At 39.0% G+C, this 22,295-nt stretch overlaps 1 protein-coding gene across 1 annotated transcript in view; it reads left to right on the top strand.

Moving 5' to 3' along the window:
• Positions 1–1,826: 1,826 nt before the first annotated feature.
• grik4 (glutamate receptor, ionotropic, kainate 4) overlaps positions 1,827–22,295 on the top strand; it is a 303,754-nt gene continuing 283,285 nt past the window's right edge. The window contains exon 1 of the mRNA XM_042413663.1: positions 1,827–2,196. The gene's annotated coding sequence lies outside the window, so the exon portion shown is untranslated. The remainder of the gene's footprint in view (positions 2,197–22,295) is intronic.

The raw sequence follows: 22,295 nt of genomic DNA, 5'->3' as shown, positions 1-22,295 counted from the left end.
GTTGGGGGAGCATGAGCACAATTTTGGCACCACCTTGTGGTTCAATTTAGTGCCTGATTTGGCTCCACTCATTGCATCCACAGGTTTTATGTTTATTAGCCTTTTATGGCACGATGGTCGAACCCCATTTTTGTTTATCCTCTCAAATAATTAAAGTGGTAAATTAAAATGTGGGTTTATTCTTACACAAGGTAAATAAATCCAGATAAAATTATTTTTATCTGGGTTGGGCTTCCACTACACACCTGGTGAAGGTTTCCACTGAGTATTTCTTAATAATTTCTCTTTTCTTGTGTAAACAAACCATTATTTGTTTACACAAATTTTATTTTTTTATTTTTTATTTTTAGCAAAATAGTCCTAAGAACTTTACTGGCAACTTCTTGGTAACCACCTGTTCGTGCTGCACTAGTGCCAGCTGATGCTAGCATTTCTGCAAGCTCAAGTGCTTCGTGTTGATCCCAAAATGAATAAATGCTGCGCCCATAAACTCAAACTGCTTTGCTGGCGCTGTCTTATTATAAGTCAGATATTCGCTCTACAGAATCCATTTCATGTTCGTAAGTTTATCTGCAGCTTGGCAATTCAAGTTCACACAGTGTTTGATGCCAAGTGTCACAGCTGATGCCTCAAAGGAACACTTGGATTTTTACGGCTCAGTAATTGGGGATGGTGATAATGTTGGATAGGCTTTGTGCAATTACGAATTGGGTGCATATTAATCTATTTATTGTTCTGCAATTTCAATTATAGCGGAGTTTTCCTTCCAAAACGTAGATAGTTCTGAAAGCCAGAAATACCATATCTGGGAATTAGTCATTAGGAGCATCAAATGATGAGTATTTTGACATCGCTGTATTGGTAGGCTACTTTTACTTAAGTACATGATCTGAATACTTGTTCCACCACTGCCTGCAGGACACCCTTGATGAAGATATCCAGACTTAAGGAGTATTGTCCTTTTCATGTATCAGTTCTATCTTTTTGTTGTGTTTTTCCGAGGCTCATTGAACGCGGCATACGATCACGCGTTCTCACTCCGGGAAAACGACTGAAAGATGGTCGAGGTGAATTTTGGTATGTTAACTTTAATTCAGTTTCCTGCTTGTGGTGAAGAATATTCCGGCAAGTAGTTAGGTTAGGTTAATTTACACTTAATTTCGGAAAAAATTGCGTTTCACCTGGAAGTCTGTATGTATTTCGCTTTGTCACCTGCCGGTAACTCATGTTTATGCATTGTTAGCATAAGTTGGCATTAGCGTCAGTATAGAGGAAAACACTTCTCACAGGTTGTTTGACATTATTTACCGCTGTTTCGAAGACATTTTCTGACTTTCTATCTAGTTGAACAAAAAAACCAAGATCCCCTGGGCTGAATTTAAAAGATAATAATTAGTAATAATTAGCTTTAAGTGCTGACATGAGCTAACGTTACTACCTAACCTTAATGCTAACTAGCTACGTTAACTTCATTTTAATAAATAAACTGACTTATAATGACTTACAATGACTAAATGAATATGTATTATTCATTATAAGTTGCCCCTTTGCCTTTTCAGAGGTCTAAAGCAGGAGAGGGAGAGAAATTTTTGATGATTAACATTAATTTTTCTGAAGGGTAGCCTATTAAATTCTATGAATCAAATTGATTTTTATTGCAATAAACATCTTTAAAAAAAAAATTGAATCCAAATTAAGTTTGATTTTTACACATCACGTTACATTATCAGTAAAATAAAATCCTTGGAATCCTTAATTTTGTCAACAGAAAATTGTAAATTTATCACATGATATGAAATACTATTATGATAATCCCACTGAGACGCAATATTAAATAATATTGAACTATTGCCAGGCCATCAGTCAATTTTAATAGACTTTCATGTGTCCATATATTTAATTACTAATATTGACTTGACTAGATTAGCTTCAGACAGACAGTGCATTAAAGTTTCTTTAAATGCATACTCATATTTCACACATTTCACATACAACAGATGTTAGAAAGGGTTTACTGTGCTTTTAATGGAGTACTGTAAAAGAGTGGAAGGAGCAGCAGCTCAGCCCAGCAGGCCCAACCCACTTCAGCATCAAGACAGCACAGACAGGGTCAGTCCAAGTCCCACACTAGCAGCAGAGCTCGAGCCAAGTTCTCAAGCAAGAAGGAGGTTCAGTTAGCAGATGAATGACCTACAGGTAAAGTCTCAGTAACAGATGTTTGGGGCCATGGGGATTATGCATCTGGATTCTCAAACAAATACCAGATTTCTATTATTAGGTGACACCAGTAAGGCTTTATGGCTGTTTTTGTGCTGTACTTGGTGGAGGTGCAAATTCTGGTGGATTACCCAATTTTATTTGTCGCAAATTCAATTTTTGTGTCCTCCTGTGCCTGTTTGTGAATTTCATGGCTCTCTTTCATGGCTCCATTTCTGAGATGGGTGGAGTGGCATTGCTCAGTTCACTCTCTGGGTACTATTTATTTGTTTGTGTGCTCCAGAGTCCACTCGTTTGTAATGCTGTGCGTTACGAAACAGATCCCCTGTTTTAACAGAGCAAAATGGGGCATTGTTGACAGCTGGCGTACCTGGAGCAGTGGTTGGCAATTAGGTCCTGCCAAAGGCCAGTTTTTCAGCTCATTGGGGGCCACTGCTGGTTTACTGGTGCAGTGGAGACAAAGTACTTTACATTTTTAATTATTTTCCTTTTTTTAATATTATTATTTTCAATCCCATTGGAAATGGCCCACAAATTATCCATAAGAGAAGCATAGCAACTATAGTATACCTAGTTTTACAGCTATATCAAAAGGCCAGATTTGGCCCACAAGCTGCTATTTGTACACCCCTTGATTACATAAACAAATGACTGGAAGTGGTCCAGGCTTTAGATACTGTATACTGTATTATCTTATGCTTAATGTAGATACCAATAATCATTCTCCATTAGCCCCAGAACTGATATTCCAGATCAGCGCAGGAAATCCTTAATTTAAGATAAGAGACTGAATTTTATAATGATGAATATTCATAATTATGGTAATCCAAGTGCTGAATACTACTTTTTGTCAAATGTTACAGGATTAGTAGCAAAAAGCAAATAATAATAATCAGGGCAGTGGAACTTTAAAACGAGATGTGTACACCTCATTTGCAGAGGGGCCTGCTATTTATTCAAGTGTTCATTGTTATCTGGCAGATTAACACCACTACACATCTGAACCACAGTTCTGTGAGAAATTACCGTGATATTTGGATGGATGAAAGGTCAGAAAAATGAAACAAATATGACAGGCTGAAGAGAGATTTTTAATTCTCATAGCAATTTAATTGCGGTGTGTGTAGTCTCGGTATGTTTCAATCCTTCCAGCGTTTCTCCTTTCACACTCTAGTCAGACAGAGTCAATACGGACAGTGTTTGGATCCATTGGATTTCCGTCTTTAGCTGGCACCTTAAACTGCCTGCTTCGGTAAGCAGTCTGTTCACTGTGTGTGTTGTTGTACCTTCAGTGAAACATCCATTCCATCTTAGTCGCACAAAATGATTAAGTCGTTTCAATCAGGTGCAATGAACTAATTATGGCAGTTGCTTGCTGAACAAGCTGTGACAAGTATAAGCTTAATTAAACATAAACACGTTAACCAAAATGAGGCAACACTATGCATCTTATGCACTCCAATAAAACAAAATGAGAAGACAAGGTCAATACTTTTATGTTACAAGCTACGGCCTCAGAATACAGTCTTGGACCCTAATTAAGTTCACAGTATTTTTCTTAACAGTATGAGCACTGGTTTATTCTAACTTTGTAATGTTTCTTTAGCATAAATACCAGGGAAGTGTTGATTTTCTTGAATTTACAGATGTTTTACATGAGTGAATACATGGCCCAGCTCTCAGGGTTTGTGTGACTTTGCTCTCCGAGGTCTTGACTGATTGTGTTGAAGGTTAATTATCATCAGCTGCTTTCTACCTCACAGTGAGGGACAGAGTGACAATCACTAGTCCTTAACAAAGTCTCTTTCCTGTGAGTGGGATAGAACAGCGCTGTCGTGCTCTGCATCTGTCCTACTTCATTTACCCAACCTTCACTGCAGCATGCTCACACTCATGACTTCATGCTCACACACATACTCAGCATACATTAAATACGGACCTTTTTAGGACTGAGGTCTGTGTGCTGAGCCGGCTTCCTGTTTTCATCCTTGCCTTTATAGGTCATATTTAGCATATTCATTGTGCTAATATAGCTGGTGGAGTCATTTACTCAAGGTTACACTAACAGCGTCCTTCACATGATAAACACAGCATCCTAAACACAGCACCCTAATGGCACTCAGGTATGCCTCTCCACCTTCCTGATTTCCACTCATACTAACCATTACCGGACAGGCTTCAAGGTTGAGTATTAAGGCACATCCTTTAGAGGGGACATATTATGCACATTTCCAGGTCTATATTTTTTGATCTGGAGCTCTACTGGAATATCTTTGCATGATTTACAGTTAAAAAACCTCATATTTATCTTATACTGGCCCTTTACACAGCCCCTCTGTTCAGCATCTGTCTGAAACAGACTGTTTTAGCTCCTGTCTCTTTGAAGACAGGCTAAGGACAGACTTCTGCCAACTCCAGAGGCTACGTCAACAAACAATAGTAGGTGGATTTCACTTCTTTTTCTCATTCTTTACTTCAAATATAAACTTCTCAAATACATCTATACATACTTGAGCCCAAACCCGACATTACAACAGTATATAAATGACAGAAAATAGGGTTAGGCCGATGGCTGACAGTCATCGATCACTGAGCCTCTTCCATCGTAACATTGAGATTTAAAAGACCCCCCCACCCCCCACCCCCGGCCCTACCCGTGGTGAAACAGAGGAGGGAGGGAAACTTAGCTCGACCATAAATGGCAGCGAAATGCAGTAGACGCTCACACTGAGCTGAAATGAAACAAGTGCACATAAATTAGGTAAATAACATAAATAAACAGTGCCTTCTGCGTTTTGCTGTCATTTATAGTTGCGCTTAGTTTCTCTCCTCTCCTCTGTTTCACTGTGGGTGGGGCTGAGCGCTCTGTGCATGTTTGAGTGTGTGTCGTCTGAGCGGAGCAGAGGAAAGACAGTGAACCACGTGAAGTACTTGACTTGACAACAACTACACTCGTTACGTTACTGTAAGTGCAATAAAAGCTTTGAGAGTAAAAAGCCAATAAGAGTATTGCCCCCCGCCTCCCCCCCACCCGATATCATCGTCCATTGCGATGTTTCAATGTGGACAACCCTAACAGAGAATCACAAAAAGCACGTTATGCGTTGTGTCTCCTTTAACAACCACTTAAGAAATGTGCCAATTTAAGAGTTGTTATTGATGTAAGTTGGCTTAAAAGATCCCTTGTAACAGCATTGATCTGATATACGCTTGTCACCATTTTTGTGGCATTTTTGCTGTTGCCATTTTCTGGGTCTGGCACAGAAAGATGGTGCCATTCTTAATACTGCTTAGAAAGCTCTTATTGGCTTGGTTGTTGTCAAACTAAGGAAACAGACATCATCCGACCTGTTTGAATCGCTTAAAAAAAACAGAAATGTGGGCAGCAATCCAGATGTCTGGAACAAACATAATTTTGAGGTTAAATACAGCTCATCTTGGCTTCAGTTGCCTTGAAATACACTTTAAAGTTTACCTCCACTCAAAAATGTGTTTTTATTATTGTTCTTTCACTTGGATGTGCAGAGTTTGACACTAGAAGACTGTTTTCACATTAATGAAAATTTCACTTCAACTTGTAGCAGAATGATTTGTGACATCACAAATAGTTTGCAGCCAATTGCGGTCCAGTGTGCAACCTACACAAGTGTGATGTGTAAACCTGAAGCTTCCAGTGCACAAACACAAAGAATTGGCTTTTCAGTGAAGGAGGAGACATTTTGTGTCCAACAGTTTTTGAAAGAATATTTCCATATTCATCCTAGATTCTGGATTTTTTTAATGAATAAGAAGGAGAAGATGTAATTTTGAGAATTTCTAATAAGATAATTTAACTTTTTTGTTGAAAAACCCTGTCAGACACAAACTGTTATTTAAAGCAGAGTTTTTATATGTCTTAAAACATGTCTGGAGGGGATCTTTGAGTTATAAAAACTAATTTTGGTTTGCCTGTGAGTAAGCCAACTTGAAGGGAAAATGTCATGTTAGAAGTCTTTTGATAATTTCATTGATAATTATCAGTTGGCCTGTTGAACAAACACAGCTCACCAGTACAAATTTAATACAAAGATGACCTGTTCATGTGCATATTGTGTGTACAATTACACAGTTAACCGAGAGGTCTAGTTATATCTAAATCTAACTAGCTTAGGCCTTTCAAACTTTAACTGTAGAGGCTGATGTTACTTTGTAGTAGTTATCTGTTGTACCTGTCATGTGGAATCAGATCATTTTCACAAACAGTGGCATTGTGTCTGCACAGTAAGCTTTCAAACTATGTTATTTTGTAAAACCTAGTTTCAAATCTTCACATACACTTTCCACTGTGGAGCACATCGTTAGAGATGTTATTTCTCACTGGTTCTGGTGTTTTGTCTGCACATCATTTTGACTGAGATGAATGAAGTGATATTACTGTCATCCAAGCTCCCATAGGTCATTGATTTAGTTACAGGAAAACAAAATCCAGAAAGTCAAGATTGATTCACTTTCAGTAAAACTGATCCACATTCAAACTGATTCTTGTTCAGTCAAAACTAAACCAAGTTCACTCTTCCAGTAGTAATGCTCGCTGTGTTTTGTTCAAATAGTCACTGTTAAAGAAGAATCTTGCTGCTAAGACGCTGCTGGAAAGCCCAATTATGGGGATCAAAGACAACTCATACTGGGTTACATTCTGCAAGCATGTACTGTAGTATTCTACACTATTCATTGATTTTCAAACTAAGGAAGAAGAAAGGGGCAGTGAAACTTTTAGTTTTGTGTCTCACAGTATATCTTGAACTGATGTGTAGGGAGATTTTATTGTGAAACAATAGTGACAATGATAGAGGGTATTAAAGAAATTGAAGAGGAAACAGTCTGGGGGTATAAATAAGCCTAGCTCCTGTAATATCATAGAATTTAAGGTCTGTCATCCAAGACCTTAATAAACTATTGTTCCTTATTGTTACTCTGTAGAACTATTTGGATTTGTAAAGAATCCCACCTTTGTTGTTTCCTGTGAGGACAGTAATTTTCTAGTTTTATCCCTTGTCCTTTATATAGAGTTTTTTATACAAATTTTCAAAAAATGTACAGTATGTTTTCTGAGCTGTATTTTATGCACACATTTATTCAAGAGTTTTGAGTAAATAGTCATCAGTGGTGGACCAAACTGCCTTTTGGTCTGTTTGCATCCATTAAATGGACAGATTGCTAGGATGTCAGACCTACGAGTAAATAAAATCTTAAAGTCTACTCAAAAGAGAAAAAAGTTATAGAAGTGGAAAGCCAAAGAGAGCTTTCTGCCTCTATTTTGAATAAGTGCCAGGCTGAGCAAACATGATATTACCTTTGCAAGGGCCATTTGCAATGTGCTGACAAGAAAAGTGAAGTAAGATTCATGGTCTCATAGTGTTTGTGATCAATTGATGGATTGGACATGGGAGCCCAGATCCCCAAAGTTGTGAAGGTTAACCAGCTACTGCACATCCATTCTTTAGCCTTTGAAACATGCATACAGCAACTACCTACAATGCAGGTGAAAGACATGTCATTTACCTGGATAGTGGTGTACTTGAGGGGGAATTTGCATGAGCCATTTGACAACCTAAGAGTACGCACAAGACAAATCCTCTTTCACATACTTAATCCGTTTTCAAAATGTAACAGAAGGAAAGAGAGTGACTACAGGGGCCTCTTTCTAAAAACACAGATCTTGGAGATAAGAGATGAAAAGCCTGTACAGAGTTGTAGTTTTTTGCAGAAGATGTCTGCTTTTGTCACATAACATCTTTGCAGCCCAGTTGCAAGCACCATACTGACCAGGTAACAGCCTGGTCGTTGAAAATCACTGACCTATTGTATGTACATGCTTCCTCTTGGGCTTAGTTCTTTTCTCATTTTTCTCATGACAGTATGCCTGTGTCTGTGTGCACAGAGTGCCTTTGGGAGTAGTTCATCTGACTGTCTAAGATGATCCATATCCACTGCGCTACTTGTCAACTGTTTGGACAGTGATAAACGAGAGGGAGAATATGTGCAAGGCAGGCTGCCATAGATAAAGCACCTGCATGGATGCTGACCTACCTGTGGTCAGGAAAAAAGCTAGATGGACACTCTATAGATACACTGTATGAATTCCTTCCCCACACAGTCAGTGAAATAGTGCCACAGTCTCATAGTCTCTGTTAGCATAATGATACTTACTTACATTTTTCAATGATGCTTTTGCACACAGTATGTAATTTAGGTGATAGTAAAACAATTTCTTTCCTATATCATGAGACAATCCATGTATACTTTTATGTATACATTTACTTGACCTTTACATTTTAAATAAAGCTAAAGCACTTTCCAGCAGTGAATTAAGGTTTAATATTGAGCTTTTTTATTACACATGAACACATAGAATAAAAACTATGACAGTACAGTAGCAGATTTTTTAATGAAGGCCATCAGATTAAGTTTAGGTTAAAAAGAGTTCGTTCTTGTGCACTCCCCTCTCAGTCTTCTCCCAGCGTACCATTTAGTGGTATGCAGTGTTCAAATGAGAGGGCATATTGATCGATTTCTACCAAGGTAAACTAAAGCTGGTGCCTTGAGTCAGGCAGTTGGCAGCCATTCATTCATGCAGTATCACAAAGCCGTTTAGGTCACTGTACATCAGGGTAGATTTCAAAGAGGACCTGTATAATGGACTCTGAAATGGTCCTGAGTCTCAGGCTAAAGCATAAGGAAGGGAGAGGTGTGTAATTTCCCTTTGCCCTATGTTATCTTATCACTTACTCTTGTGGTAAGTCATATGTTGGAAATAAAGCACTGAAAACTGAACATAGAAATACTGTTAGATGCAAAGACATGAATTATCCAATAGCAGCACATTTTGTTGAATTTGATCATCCTATTTCCTCTCTAAGATATATTGGTATTGAGAAGGTATCACTCCCCCCAAGAGGAGGCAACTTGGATGTATTACTTTCCAGGAGGGAACACTGTTGGATCCACTGTCTGAGAACCCTGTCACCTCATGGATTGAATATAGACTATGACTTGAAGTGTTTATTGGATATTTAGATTAAGTTGTTTTAATGTTCATCTAGAGCTGAGGTTTAACTTTTTCTTTATATTCTTTTATTCTTTATATTATTTTATTTGTCTATTCGTTCCTTTCTTTCTTTCTTCTATTAGAAATCTATTCAAAATAAATGTGTTTTTCTAAAATTTTTGAATATACTTAACCAAAAGTTGTAATGTAAAATTTAAATCTCTATATGTGGTATGAGACATAACGGTTCTTGCCACTTTGAAGTGATTTGATTGGCTGTAGTTCCTGTCATTGTTAAGAGTTTTGATTCATTGAAGACCTCTTGATTGTTTTTTTCTCACCCTAATGATGGAACATAATTGTCTAATCACCATCAGATGTGTTACTAGGGTGTGGCCTGAATAACAGACCAGTGCCTGTGTCCTACTATTATTGTTGATCTTGAAGAAGGCCTGAGGGCTGAAACGTGATCTAAATAAAAGAGAAATGCATATGGAGCCAGAGTGTGCAACACCTTTTTCCTATTCTCAAGTCTACTTCGAATGATCAGCACCTCACTTCAACCCTTGGTGTGCGTTACTTTTCCATTATACCGTTGCGCTATGTTGAAACAGATAAATGGTCTCCTTGCTGTAGCCTCGCCCTCATTATTATGCTACAAGGGAGGTTAGAGTTTCACCACTGCAAATCAATAACACATTAAAGCTGCAGGCAGTGATGATCGAGGCCTCGCACCTCACGCGCGTGGGAGGGAGTGGCATCCATGGTATTGCTACTGGTGGTCGGTTGAGACACAGCAATACAATTACCAGAGGGCAACTGACATGGATATACATTTTCATGAATATTGGACACTGCATGTAGGAGATAACTATCACTTCCTCTGTCCGCTGTGTGGTGCTAGAAAACATGCCACCCACTTAAAATTTCATGTAAATCAAAGGAAGTTTGCAACATAAGACCACACTTCATGTTGCCAGTAGGTGGTGCTACACAAGTGGGTCATTAATGCAGCAATACATTTAGTGGAGGCTGCCTGACATGCATATATTTTTTTATGAATATCAGATGTTGCATCAAGGAGTTAAATGTCACTTCCTGTGTCCGCTATGTAGCGAATATTGGAGCAACTTTATCCCGACCATGGCCTGCCATGCAGTTTTGTGAGTTTTTGAGCACCCCTAGCACCTCAAAAACAGCTTCCTGTTGCATAATGCTTCACCATGGCAACAGCACTTGATGAAAATTTACTATTTAGCATCATCAAGGTCTTACAAATTAGCTGACCAAATTTTAGGAGGATCTGGTTAACCTGCTAGGAGTAGTTTGTAAGTAAGTAGTATGGGGCCTATAACTTCCTGTTGCCAGTAGGTGGCAGTATTACTGTGATTCAATATTGGCCTGTACATGTCTTCAGACCAGGACTCTAATCAAATGTGAAATTTGGTAAAGATCTGGTGATGTGGAGTTGTGGACAAAGCATCGAAATTCGCCACATTGCCACAGCAACGGCGCTAAATGAAAAGTCACAAGCTTCACAATGTAGCATCATCAAGGTCTTAAGGCTTCTGACCAAATTTGAGGTGGATCTGGTCAACCTAGTAGGCAGAGGTCGTAAAAGTACAGCACCTGTAACTTCCTGTTGCCAGTAGGTGGCGCTATGACTATGACTCAGTACTGACACATATATGTGTCAAGGACAGGACTCTTATCAAGAAAGAACTGTAGAAATTTGGAGCAGATTGGACAGTATACATTCGAGTTACAACAACTTCCTGTTTCATTGCGAAACATCAAAATTTGCTGTGTAGCCACGTCAACAGTGTTCCATGTAAACCGAAAAGCTTTGCTATGTAGCATTGCGAAGGTCTTAAGATGTCACAGACCAAATTTGAAGTTGCTCTGGTTAATTCTGTAGGAGGGGTTTGGTAAAGTACAACACCTATAAATGGCAAAAATTGCACAGTAAATTCAAAATGGCTGACTTCCTGTTGGGCTTAGGGTAAGGCTCCAAGAGGCTTTTTTGTAAGTCTGGAGATGTTACATCTGCCTACCAAATGTTTTTCGAGGTGGTGACTTTGAAAATTGTTAGGGGGTGCTATTGAGCCAACTTGCCACACTGATGCCCAAGACCCATATCAGATATCAATTTTCAAAGTTTCAATGTGCAAAATTTAGTGAGTTTCGAGCTTAACTAATAAACTAAACTAACAAAGTTTATGTAAGCATATTGGACAGATCTTGCTCACTTTTTTGAAGTAATCATCCATAGTCGTGTTTCGACCGCAGGAACTTCCCCCAGGTACTAAGAACCTTTTGAGGAACTCAGTTCTCCTACCTGCGTTTCCACTGGAGGGAACAGGGTCTAAAGTAAGTTCAAGGAAGATTGCTTTACCCCCAAAAAATCCCTGCTCAGGGGGTAGTACAGTACTCTCCAAAAGTACAGGAACTTTTGGGGTGGGGTTTGCAGGGATGACTGTTGCTGATAGGTCAAACACACATAGTGCGGCTGCTTCAACTTGTGTGCCGCTTCATTCATAAAACAAAGAAGTACTCGTATTGATTTAGGACCATTTTAGGACAAAGGAAGGACATTTCTCTTTGTTTGTCAATGTCAAAAGTAAAGTAAGGCATTGTTGTTGGCTTCCCAACTCATTTAAAAAAAGAACAAAAGAAAAAAGAGGGGTGCGAGAGAGCTGAGAGCACGAATGAGTGAGAGAAAGAGAAACAGCGTGGCAGTGGTCGAGCGAGGAGAGATGGAGTGACGGTAGAACAAAGCCCTTGAGTAAGAGAAATAAAATGTTATTCTCTGATTGTTTCACAGCGGTTACGTTCTAAAGCAGACATAAATAACCATCAAACACTCAACAGATGTTATACTGTGTAGACAGACGCTCTTAGTTTCAATTTCATTTTCCTCTTCTGCATTTTTCCTTTTCATTCATTCATCACATCCAACTCGCATCCGATGCAGCAGTAAATATAAAGAACAGGACAAATCTGTGTTGTTTCCTCATGTGTTAATACTTTGTCTCTAAATGCTGCCATCATTTTTAAATTCCTCATGGGTTTAATTTGCATGATCTACCTGGTTCCTCAGATGTGGTGGAAATGCAAACAGGGCTGCACTACAGGGACTTTAAAGTTCCAAGTTTAGTCTCTGAGATTAGTTCCTCTGGGTCCAAACTACCTGGAACTTTTGGTGGAAACGGGGCTCATGATTTAGCTCTAATTTCACAGATGGCTTGAACTGCCAGTGATTGTTTTTTGAGCTGAATACAGGGCGCTATCATTTGCATGATGGAGCTCTGTTTTTTGATATCACACTGTCTTCTAATAATCTGCATTTTGACCACATTTTGTAAGTCTAAGGGGGTGTAATTCACTGTGCACAGAGAAGAACTTTCTATAGCTTTTATTCAGCACTATCCTGGTTGCATGGTACTTGTTGCCATAGCAGCCAGTCCTTACCTACCACTTTGTGTCATTCTGGTGATTAGCCACAAAATGTAAGTTAATGTATGAGTCAATCAATACAGGAACACAGTGAAAATTAGGCTCTGTCATGTTGTCAGACTGTGGCTATTTAGTTAGATTGGGAAATAGTGTGAAAGGGTAGAAACATACTGACTCGATGTCTCCAAAGCAACTGACAACTTCTACTACATTCATTCTTTTTTCTCCACTGGAAGGCGTTATTTATTTATATAATTTTCCTTCTAACAACATAATGCCGGGGCAGGATTTTCTTTAACATGTAGAGCTATGAATTTATTCAGTTTGAGATAGACTTCAGAACCTTTTTTTATAAGAATCCAGTAGCTTCAAGATAATATAAACTAACTCAGGAGCAGCAGCCGTAGCACAGGCTGTGTATGGTCAGCCACTGTGAAATCAGACATTTTTTAAAGACCCTGCAGCAAGTCACAGCATACAGATATTTTCATTCCTGATACATCAGTCAAAAACAACAAGTAGTACAAAATTCCCATACAAACAGTAACTTAACGCTACTCTTTCCTTCCAATAGCAACATGAAAAATAGTGGACTGAAAGTAACGTTAATATTACATCCGCTGCTCTTGGTAATGTTACATTAGTTTACCTTACCCTAAGAAATGTTGGCTTGCTTCCCTGCATGTTTTCGTAGTTTGTCCCAGCTGTCTCGTTGCTGCTTGTTGTTCAATTCTCAGTGGGTTGTAGATGAATTTAACACTAGCCCATAGATCTGATTTGGTAACGATAACATTACTAACAGAGACATACCTCTGAATGAAAGATATTTTTTGCTTTTTTAATCAGTGGTAGTACATCAGTCAAGTGGCTAAATTAACTTGAGTTAAGTTGAGATGTTCTGAGGGGGCGGAGGGTACTGTTTTACTAATCAGGAGCTGTGTGATTCCACAGATGCATGCAGGTCGTTGAGTAAGACTTTACATAGCAACAATAATTAGTTCATTAGTTCATTTCTTTATTCGTGCGTCTTTCACATTATCATTTAGTTTTTATTAGTTGTTGGAAAATGTAATACATTTTGTCATAGTTCTCATTTTCAGAGGTTACTTTTTTCGTTTCCTTTTTGTTGTGGAAAAAAAGTTTGTCAACAAATATTTTTCAGAGTTTTTGTTTTCGTTGCATGAAGACTGGTGACAAATTAAAGGAAAAATGTGAAAAAATGAGCAGAGCAACGTAATAAACGCAAATGATTTCATACAGGGGCACGAGGGGTCACTGAGTGGTTTGATACTGATGATCAAGTGAATCTTACGCTATGGCCCTCACAGTCACCAAGTCTCAATCCAATTGATCACCTATAGGAGATTTTGAACCAGTATGTAAGGCGGCGCTCTCCACCACCATCGTTAAAACATCAAAAGAGGAATATCTTTTTTGAAAAATATGGGCATCCCTTCAGTAGACTTCCAGAAACTTGTCAAATCTATGCCAAGGTGCACTGAGGCTGTTCTGGAGCATCGTGACGAACAACACCTTACTAAGACACTATATGTGGGGTTTTCCTGTCATTTTTCACCCATCTGTATGACAGTTTGTATGTATCTATAACTGATTAAGGAACTTCATCAATTTTCAGCTCAGTGACAGTTATTTGTAATAACTTCCATGGACTGATAACAAAGCCACTATGCTGGAAAGATGCATATGGTGCAATTTGTGAAATTCTTTATTACATGAATATCTATTCAGCTTAAGTTCAGGTATCCCCTCCTGGTCTCAGCTCTGTAGACTATCATATTAATCTATCTGTGTTTCCCTACTTCTCCCATTGGTGCGTGCAGAAAATGAACATTGTTAGAATTGATCCTGGTACATCACTCCTAAAGCTCCCCATCTTGTGAACCAGCCCTCCGTGCCTTCCCAATTCCCCCTTGCTGGCCCGTATGCCAGCCAGCTCGGCTGGCAGCCTTGCACTTCACTTTGATTTGTGAATGTGAATTTTATCAAACATCAATATTCTCTTTTGAATCATATCCAAATGGGCATTTTATAGTGCTGCAGGCAAGAACGAGCACTCTGCTCAATATTGTGTCTTTCCTAGCATTGCCAGACCACCTCTTATTCCCTCTCAGTTCAAGATGAAAATTAGAACTCTGCTCCCCTTCACTTGGCCACGACAAGACAATCTGTGAGCAGTAGATTTTATATTTCTATGGGTTGTACTGTAGTCCCAAAGGCAAATATGATGTCTAAGACCAGAACAGGCTCTTGTTCTTGTCTTGGAGTCAGTGTTCACAATAGATTGGGATGCTTCATACTGACTGAGGGAGAATTGTGTTGCTCAGTAAATTCTTCCAGTCCCCAGAGTGTAATCCATACCAGAAAAATTGTACTCATTTCTCATGTAGGTTTTAACAACTGCTGTGATTTGTCTTTTGGTGACAAAGGACACTAGCTGGTCAGGTCCCAAAGTGCTGGACATTGTGGTCTTCAGTGCATGGTTTTCCGTTACTTCCTTGTTTCCCTTTTTTTTTTTGTAACTTCTTTTTCTCCAGCCATTCTTGCTTTTCCAACTTTAGTCATTTTCTTAAAGCTCACATTTCCATTTTCAATTTTCCTCTCTGCTCTTCTGCATGCTAATTCCATGCCATGCTCCCCTTTCTCTCTTTTTGCTTCTTTATTCTGATTAGTTATGAGAATCAACCAGTATCCATCCATTTTCACTCTTGGACCGTTTCAGTGTCTGTAGTCAGTTGTCCTTAGGAAAAATGTCCCTAGCTCAGCTGGGCTGCGCTGCACCTATTGTCACTTTTTCTTCTTTAGCCTGCTTGCAGATCCTTCTGGACAGCTTCTTCCACTTATTGGTTGTCTTTTCTGTGCTTTCTTCTTTCCAGTCTCAATTTCTGAATCTGTCTCTCTTTAAGGGAGATTTGCGTTTCAGTGGTTTGCCCTAGACTGCTAGAATTCCTTTGCCACCGACTCTTCCTCTCTCCTTTTCATCATTCAGTCTTGTAGAGCTGCAGAGCTGTGTCTCTCCCCATAGTCCTCATCAACATACACTTGTAGCTCCATGAGACCCCACTCTTTCTGCTAAAGTCCCTTAATGTACAGCAGATGCTATGTGGCTTTCCAGTCATTCTAATTGGCTAGGGGGTCATGAGTCAGTGCACATCTGCACCTCTTAGCTTGATTGACATGTGGCAGCAGGGACCAGTCATATCCCAGGTGCAGAGTTAGTATGTCCTGGCCACTTTTTAATCATGTTCTCCAGGCTGGGGCTGATAAGAGATGTAAGGGTGATTATGGTTCAAGGAGGACGTCCTTGCGCAGGGGCCTTGGGATTATGGCTCTTCACTGTGTTCTGACTGGGGGAATGAATACATCAGTATTCAGATGGTAGCCTCCTTAGGGGTTACAGAGTTACTGGAGAGATTTGGAAGGAAGAAGAGAGACTCATTCTGTCAGAGAACTCGAATCGAACGCCCTAGGATTGTGTGTAATCTGTGAACTCATTCCATTCTGATGAGTACAGCAGATGACAGTATGGGTGTTAATAGCATTTTAGATATGATGAGCTCGGTTGACCTCAAAACTCTGTTCTCACTTCATTCCCAATATATGAAAAGTACAGACATGAACTGAGGCTATGCTCCTGTGTAAAAGGTGTGGGCATATAGAGAAGCCACTGTGTGTCCTCTCTGATAGTTTCTAGGCTATCAAAAAGATTTTGTTAAATAGTAAGATCAAAAAGGCCCAAAATAGCACAGCCATATCTACCTATGCAGAAATGTACTGCCTGGAAAGGTAGAACCATGGCAGGTTGACTAAATATATAATGATGACTACATTTAAGAGGACCTTATACTCATATTTATTCTTATAAAAACTTCACAAACTGACACATAAACAGACATTTTGCACTGATCATGTCACAGCTTGAAAACAAAGTATGACAATTGGTCATACTGTATGTAGCAAAATGGTAATGTTGCTACATAAATATATTGAAATCATCAAAATCTATGCTTTCGCTAATATACTCACACACAGCCAGGGTAGCCCTGTGTTTTGTTTAACTAGCACAACATATTTGAGTCCTGCCAGCAAGCCGTTTGTGACTGAGAGGATAGATGGGCCGATACCGCGGGAACATTTCAAGTTTCGCAGTGAGTAGCCAGCCAGTGACAGTAACTATAATATATAACTATAATAACAGCAGTGCTCCATTGTAGCCAGCGCTTGGTTCAGTTTGTCATTTGCTAAGTGATAGTTTAAAATAAATAAACAAATATATATATACACATATATGTAAAATGCTTTTTGTCCTGGAGGTGTCCCAGGGAAGATCTCTGTTTGTCCCGAATTCATTTTTTACCGTCCCCGGGACAACGGGACACCATTGGTTTCAATCCCTGCTGCGTAGACTACAGCTGACAGCCAGCTGACTGCAGACATGCACAAATGTTCTGTGCCATTTGTGACAAGAAATAAATAGACACTAGTCTGTATTCATACTCAACATGAAGAGACAAACAAAACAAACCAGCCAACCATTCTCATGCCTCTGTAAATCTGATTCAACACCCTGGTCATATGCTTGGAATACAAATAAGGCCATTGAAAAAACTGCAGTTGGCACTGTAAAGTTTTGCTTTGCTTTACAATGATGTTGTCAGCTTGTGTGTGTTTTGCTTGTCTAAGAAGACAGGATAAAGCAGAGGTGACAAGAGAAGGAGAAAGAGCATTAAATGGTTGAAATCACTGATTCACAAGGCTGAAGAGCCAGTAAATCAGGCAATGAACAGACACACATGGGTCAATGGCACCCAAAGGCTGACTGAGTGTGAGCTAGTTTTCTTCAATACATACAGTACAAGGAGGTTATATTGCTACAATTGACTGCATCAGTTTTCGTTACTTTGCATACCCAGTTGCAGCTACGTCTGTGATTATATACCTGACTGATGTATTTACTCCAGAATTGGACATTTCATGCTCCTGAAATTGCTTGTGTTTTATAAACACAATGACAGGAGGTAGTTTCTCTGGCTGCTGCTAAAGTGACTGACATTTATGTTCTGTAATCAGTCAGTCCATGACGGGAGAAAACAGATGGATTTGTGGTGATGGTTTTGGGGTATACATATGGTTATTGTCTTGTTGCCACAGACCCTGAACGCATAGACATTTGACCCTTTTTCACACTGCACAAGGACAAGGGAGATGTGCTTTCAGTCAGACCCGTAATACACACAAATCTATGCCTGAATATATCATTACATTAAGAGAGGCATTTGCATACTCTTCATAGACATACAACTGAAAGAATTTGAACTCACACCTACGTACATCTATGAAAGCACATCCATTCAAATGATTTTTTTTTTTTAAATTGCCCTTTCTGCCCTATCTGTCTGGATTGGTTACAGCTCTCTATTTCATGCATACGTTTTATAAGCAGAAATACAAGGAGAGATTAAAAAAAGTGCAGAACCGATTGCTTATATTACCTATATGTTCATGCTGATCACATTATGTGACCTGCAAGGGGAGGAGACAGAAAAATTGGAGTCTTGCTGCCCCAAGCTTCTCATTTAGCCCACAGTATGTGTGCCCAGTCCACACCCTTACATTCACACGTGAATGCATATTACTTCCCTCCTCTGCTACACGAGATCCTTTATCATTACAGAACCATCTTTTCTGACCTTTTCAAGCATGATATTCATGAATGCATGAATAATTTTTTTTCTCTACAGCCTACATGAAGTCATCACTGTTACATTAAGAATACGGTTGCAAAAAGATTCTGCACTGCAGACTTGTCAGCTCAATAGCTAATTGGGCTCTAATTCAAAGTAATTTTTTCAAAATGACATGAAAAAAATATCAAAGTGTAAAATATGGTTAACATGGTTTATATACAGTCAAAAGTTTGGACCCACTGTCTCATTCAAGAGAATAGGTAGGTGTGTCAAAACTTTCAACTGGTACTGAATGTTATGATGTGATTTACATTGTTAATCCTTTATCATTATGGCTTATTCAGCTTTACATTGACACCTTGATTTGGATATGATTGAAATTTAGATGCTTAAACCAAATTCTTTTTTGTCTGTTATGTCATGTCTCGTTGTCAAGGCCAACACAAACTGTTAAAGAAAATAATATATACTTAAGTTGTGAGGTGGTGTAAACTGTATGATCTTCTTTGTGCTCATTTTGTAGTTATGTGTTGGAGATTTGAGGTTTGAATAAACTGCAGTAAATACCTGCAGTGCTTCTTTAAAGCACTTTAATTATGTAAAACTGACCCAGAATGTGGTGTAAACATAGATTTTGTGACAAGCCCCCTTTATTTTATGGCTCCACATATTGACTGTTGGATTTGGTGGGTGGGCTGACTCAGGTGTTTGAGAGCTTTAAAAAAAGAGAGGGGATGATGAGCGGGTTGAGGTGATGGCTCACCTGAAAGAAGCTGATAGAGACGACTGAAGTTGCTTGCTTTTGTTACAGTTTTGTGCACATGTCCAAAAAAACAAACTACTAAAAAAGGACAGCTAGTCCTAACGCTAGGCTTGCTGGAGGAGTTTGTCCAGTTGACTGCCACAAACAGGGGGGACCTGAGAGCCACGTTCAGTCTAAGTTGGACCGTGGAGGTAAGGTTACCAATCCAACAGCCAATGCCAGATTATGATAATGTTCATGTTAAAACTAAAATCCAACCTCAGTTAAGATTTTCCTAACCTAAACTACATTATCCCCAAAACAATAACTCAGTGCTTCCCACAGCTCCTTCACTGTAAAGGGCATCATCAGTAAGGCTTTTACTATGAAGCAGGAAGTACTATCTGTCATTGTCAGTTTATTCCTCCCTAACTCCTGTCCATTCCTGTGGGATGGATCTCTTATCTTGTGCATGTTCTGACGACACAACTTAGTAGTCCTCTCATCTCAAACCCAGACGACCCATCCCCTTTTTGAGCTAGACATAATAACCTGTGAACGGCACGGTGTTCAGTGACAGAGGACTTACACTTATGGGCAGAATGAAATGACAGAATTCATTAGTAATTTTAATCAAGACATCATTGTAGGTTTGTGTTAATATTTAAAGTAGTTTAATCTAAAATATAGGGGCCCCACTGGCCCATAAAATCAGGTCTCAGCTCTCAAAGACAATATTTAAACTATTAATGTTGAAGGAGACCTTGCTGTGGATTCAGTTTTTGTAAGAAGTCGTTAAGATTTCTGTGTTCATTACATGTAAGTTGCAAATTACTTGCTTAATATCACCTTATCATGTTTCTCCATTCAGAGTTACATTGTGAGAAATATGTTAAAAAAAATCAACGGTTTGACAAAAGCTTCACAATATTTTCTGGGCCAAATGCCTATGGAAATTTCAAAGCTGCTGACTGATGACAGATTTTTAGGTTGGTCTAAACCATGTGCAGGACTTGAAAGGAAGTGTAGAAGAGAGAAAGCGAATCTTATAAAAAATTCAGGGAAATTATCATACCAAGACACAACATCCTTATCTGAGTACACAGTTGGCGGGAGTTGTAGGAGTAATGACTAACTAAAAGGTGTCTTTATGCCTCTGTGCTGGCGACAGCCGTGGCTGGAGGCATTATGTTTTTGGGTTGACCTTTCGTTTGTCCGTCTGTCCGCCCATCCCATTCTCATGAATGTGATATCTCCGGAACGCCTTGAGGTAATTTCTTCAAATTTGGCAAAAATGTCCACTTGGACTAAAGGATAAACTGATTAGAACTATGTGGTCAAAGGTCAAGGTTACTGTGACCTCACGTCTGTCCCAATCTTGTGAACGCGATATCTCAGGAACACCTGGAAAGAATTTCTTTACATCTGTCACAAATTTCCACTAGGACTCAAGGATGAACTGACTGGAAAAGGTCAATGTCACTGTGATCTCACAAAACACGTTTTTGGCCATAACTCAAGAATTCATATGCTAATTATGACAAAGTTTCACACAAATGTCTAACAGGATAAAATGATGAAATGGTGACATTTTATATCCAGAAGGTCAAAGGTAAACTTCATTGTGACATCATAATGTTCTACAAAAACACTTTTCTGGTCATTGTTCAACACCATAACTCAGTAACAGAAGGGGAGATTGTGACCATATTTCACATTTGGTTCGGTACTGAATTGGTGACACTAATCTTGGGTGCCCACCTTGAAACTGTGGTGATTGTGTAGATTTTCTGTACTGCTGGGTTGAAGATGTGTGTGAAGCATCCATGTTTTAGAATTTGTAGCTGCTTTGCAGCAACATCCACATCTGTCATGGCTACAACTTTGTGTTCTATCAGAATCAGCTTTATTGACCAACACATACAAGGAAAATACACTTAATATACTTTATCAAATTCCTTCAAAGTCTTCACTACAAATATTATAGGAGTCTGGACAGACATGGATGTAAACTGCAACTTGACTGGTTGACAGATGCATACAACCTCAAGGCAGTATTTCTATTTTTTTTAGTTCCTAAATAGGAAACAAAATAGAAGACAGGTGGATGAGAAGAGTTGATGGATATATTTCCAGGCCTTATCTTTTTTCAAACCACACATTTTACCAAAGAATTTACATAACTCTACTTAAGGCTCACTAGGTTTTACACATTTTTGACCTCCCTTTACCCATTTCCAGTGTCAATCAAATGCTCAGCACATACTTGTCCTAAGACCCGATGACAGCACTTCCAGCCTTAACCAAACCCAATGTAGAGTGCTTTATTTACTGGATAATTTAATATGTAAAGTAAAGCACTTTAGGGAGATGCCTGAACTATTCACTAACGATGCTACATTTGTGTAGCAACTGACTAACTATGTAGCTAAGTCAAAGGCTGACTGCCTTTGTTGAAAATTCTGGCATGATGGAAGGAAAAAGGCGGAACTCAACTGCGAGGGCAGCTCAGCACCTGGACAGTCAACAGCACGCATACACTAGAGTTATCTTGTAATTCATCTTCAAAAAAGGCAGTGTTTGCAAACATGTTTTTGATTTAATGACTAAATAATTACCTTTGTGAGATGAACGTGAAGTATATTGTGAACTTTCTCCGCCATCACTCAGAGACTAGCATTAGTGGAGCAATGAACTCCAGCAGTAACAAACGAGACCGGCTGACCAACACACATTGCAGCATCAAACAACTTAAACCAACTCTGAAGTGAAGAAAATAACTCAGTGCTCAGTCTATTTTACCTCAAAAACCCTACGTCTGCTCAGCGTTTTGTACAACAATGGCTTTCCCTGGAGCTAACGGTGCTGCAGAGAGACTACGAAATTGCAATACAGACATGCCAAAGATATGTGTGAGGTCATTTGGAAACGGTGTCACCATTGTCCACAATAAAGCAACAACAAGTCTCATGTTTCAACTCTAAAATGTTTAGCTGCATGCGTATCTTGGATACAATTCTGTAGTAACCAAATTTAAACTGTCCTTTGTTTAATTGTTTCAAAAAATAATATTGGCCGATTTATTGTTGTCAGATGTTTTGACTCTGTCAATATTGGTATCAGCCTCAAAAATCCAGTATCAGAACAA

The sequence above is a fragment of the Thunnus maccoyii genome, chromosome 6 (assembly GCF_910596095.1).
Source record: "Thunnus maccoyii chromosome 6, fThuMac1.1, whole genome shotgun sequence".
In the NCBI taxonomy this organism is placed as follows: Eukaryota; Metazoa; Chordata; class Actinopteri; order Scombriformes; family Scombridae; genus Thunnus; species Thunnus maccoyii.
The sequence above is the reverse complement of the archived record's forward strand: the minus strand, read 5'-3'. Positions and strand labels throughout refer to the sequence as shown.